Below are 3,687 nucleotides of genomic sequence, written 5' to 3' on the forward strand. Positions count from 1 at the left end.
AAAATAAGGCTTAGAAGGGGTGTTCCCAGTTCTCTGTGACGTTAATCAGGGTGGTGATTAAGTGCGCAGAGAATTGTTTTTTCTTTCTCTTAGATCTACTCTGGTGAGAGTTTAGATAGAAAAGAGAGAGGGTGAGTTTTAATCTCTCAGCTAAAAAGAGAGAGGGTGAGTTTATTCTCTTAGATCTACACAGGTGTGTGTTTAGATAGAAAAGAGAAGAGGGGTCAGATTCATTCTTAGTCGGGTTCAATCCTATTGGGTAGAATAGGTTGAGTAAGGGCCGAGACAAAATTGTATCCTTGTAAAAGATAAATTTTGTTAATAAGATTGAATAGAAAAGCGTTGGCTTGGCGCGTTCTAAGTGTGAATCAGTGTGTTGTGTGTCTCTATACCCTTACAATTGGTATCAGAGCAGACGCCTGATAAAAGAATTGTTTATCTTTTCAACAGGTGAGATCTTGAGACGAGGTATGGAGAATCCACAACAGTTCGTTGATGAGAACAATCCGCTGATGCTTGATGCTGAGCATTATGATGATTGGAAAGCACAAATCAGACAGATGATTCAGTGTCGTGATATGGAAGCCTGGTTCGCTGTTGAAGATGGATGGTCACTTCCAACACTTACGAACATGAGAGGAGAAACTGTAGTAAAGCCCTGTAAGCTGTGGATGGCTGAGGAGAAGTTAAAGGGAAAACAGAACGCTGAAGCGTTATCTACTATTGTCAGCTGCTTGCTGATGGATCTGTTCGCGATGGTACAAGAGTGTATGTCAGCGAAAGAAGCTTGAGATATTTTGGAAGTCTTCTTTGAGGAAACCAGAAGGGTGAAGATGGAAAAATCTGATGTATCACCATCCTGTCATTTCAACAGTCAACTAAGCTCGCCGAGCCAGGAAGTTGTAGTGCTGAAGAAGGTATATAAGGATAAGAGGTTTGTCAAGGAATTTCTCAGGAGCTCATCACATGGATATCTTTCTCACAAATCTGATGGTAAAGGTGCTTTAAGTTCTGATGAACAGAAGGTTGATCAGTGTGTGAAATTAGTTCAGACAGATGAACTGCATATGAGAAAGAATGATCAGAAGGCTGAGAAATCATTCACTCTGAAGACTGTGGAAACTCAGACGTCTGTTCAAGGTAATGAGGAAGTACTGAGCAAGAAGCAATTCAAAAGGCTGAAGAGTGTACAACGTCAGTGTCAATCTTCATCATCCTGATCTGGTGTCTGAGAAAGAAGAGTTGCTTTGTAGAGTCCTCACTCTTGAGAAATTGTTGTCTGAGGAAAAGTCTTTTCGTCTTTGTTGAGACAACGCCTTGAGGATCAGCTAAGGAATAACAAGAAGATGAGTAAAGGAGCACAAGATCTGCACAGGGGGCTGATTACTCACGAGGGTACTATAATTGCAAAATATGGCATAAGGAACCATGGAGGTGAGGCTGTCAAACGGGTGTCTCAGTTCAACTTGCAGAAGACTAAACAGATGACTGTTATGAACAACCTGAGAGGGAAACTGTGTCATTGTCCAGAAGAAGTTCCATAAGGTTGGAAGAAGAGGACAATATGAGAAGTTAGGGCATTACTGTGAAGTGTCAAAGATCTGAACAAAAGAACATGTCACTGTTACTATGCAAGTCAGAGCCTCCACAAAGCTGTCTGCTTCGAGTATCTGGATTGTACTATACCACTCACGCATCTGAAGGAGTGTCACAAAATGTTCGAAGATGCATGCGAATAAACTTCAAGAAGCGTGACATGAACCGTTATGTTTTGCACATTGTCCATGGTCAACAGATTGTTGTATTGAAGAACTATGGTTGTTCAGGGTACATGACTGTGAATCACGGAAGGCTATACGACTTTGAAGAAGGCTCAGCTGACAAGGTCACTTTTGGGGATGAAGTTGTAGGTTCAATCAGAGGCAGATGTGTATCTCGAGGTTTAGATGTTACATTCACCAAGGAAAGATGTCAGGTGGTTGATGAGCGCGACAATATTTGAGTCCAAGGTCAGCGCTCTGATAATAGCTGTTATATATCGAAGTCGTTCAATCCACAAACAAAAGAGTTCAATTAGCAAAGTTCTATGATGTCTAGAGACATGATCTGAGAAGGAGTTTATTAACTAGCTGTTTGTCAAGTGTAAGTTGTAGCACTCAGAAAACTGTGAGAATCACTTCCATCAAGAAGCTGCTGGAAGGATTCAGGAGGGCAGAGTTGTTGTTTCTGTTGCTATTACACAGAGTTGTTCGGAGGCAGTTAGTGGCGTTGCATGTCAGAACAAATGGAGTTAAGTTGAAACATGGGCGAAGCTACAGAGGCCTTCAAGAACAGAATAGACAAACGTGGACAAGTTGTGGAGTACAAGGCATGAGGTAGAGTTTGCTAGAGGCAGCACGTTCACCTTAACACGAGGTAATCAGAAACCTGATAGGTATTGTCTGTGTGCATATTTTCATGCTGTATCATATGGATGTTAGTGGGTTTGCTAGAAATGGCTTCTTTCAGAAGACTGTTTACTTGCGGCAATAGTAAGGTTTTGAGGTATTCATATACCAATGCGAGTATACCAAAGGTTTGATCAGTGCATGTGAGTAACAAAGAAGTGGAGATGATACCACACCTATGAGAGTTGGAAATGTTCTATCTTAGAAGATGTTTCAAGAGATTGTGTAAATGGTAACGGGTACGGTGGGCTGATCAGTCGTTTGAAGATGTGTTGTACCAGCAAATCAGACATCTGCTATGTACTTGCAAGCTGTGAGTGTTTCAATGACAATCGTAAAGTAGCACACACGCGAGCTACTGAAAAGGAGTGCCAAGTATTTAAAGGCACATCTAGGGTTGGTGTTGATGAAAGGAGCTAGCGGAAACTTGAAGAGATCTCGGTCTCTGAATCATCGTGAAGGATCTGGTGGATGTTGCCTAGAACAAATCTGATCTTCTGCTACGCTCAGAAGCTTGTCAAGGTACCTCGTTCAATTTTTAAATATGAGGTTAATGCCTTGGGAACTTGTTTTCATCACTTGATGAGAATCAAACAATTGAGAACAGCGTACAGTACTTTCTTAGACCTTGTATCAATGTTGTGTGATAATCGTTTGTTTGTTAATATTGTTGTAGATCATGTGTCACATGCTAAAATTACAATTACAGGATCCTGAATATTAGTTTATTCATGGTATAGTTGTGGAGAAACTGATAAGTAATAGAACATCAGAGTATTGATTTGCGAATTGCTGATTTGTTTACAAAACCATTGGACTTGGATGAACACATGATTATGAGAAAAGTCATTGGTGTTTGTGGGATCTAATATGTTATGTGAGTTTTGTTGATCAGATACAGGGACATGCATCAGAACAGGCCATGGAATTCCTAGAATGTATAAAAGAGCAACACTCTGTCTAAACGAAGAATCAGTGGAAAACAGCTGCCTGTCATGCCAATTCATATGGGGATCTCGTAAAACGTTATCGTGAAGAAGGAGGTCAAAGAGCTGAGGAGTGGCATTATTATGCATTCCATTCTGAAAGAAGTACCAGTTGTTCGTACCTTTAAAAAACAGAGTTATGTGGCTGGTACGTCTGCAACAGAGCCCTGAAGAATAATAACAAGGGAATGCATAAATATCTGCGGTTGAGAAGTCAAGTGATATCGCTGATAGAAATCAGGAGATTCAGCAGA

Source organism: Camelina sativa, chromosome 9 (assembly GCF_000633955.1).
Source record: "Camelina sativa cultivar DH55 chromosome 9, Cs, whole genome shotgun sequence".
NCBI classification, from domain to species: Eukaryota; Viridiplantae; Streptophyta; class Magnoliopsida; order Brassicales; family Brassicaceae; genus Camelina; species Camelina sativa.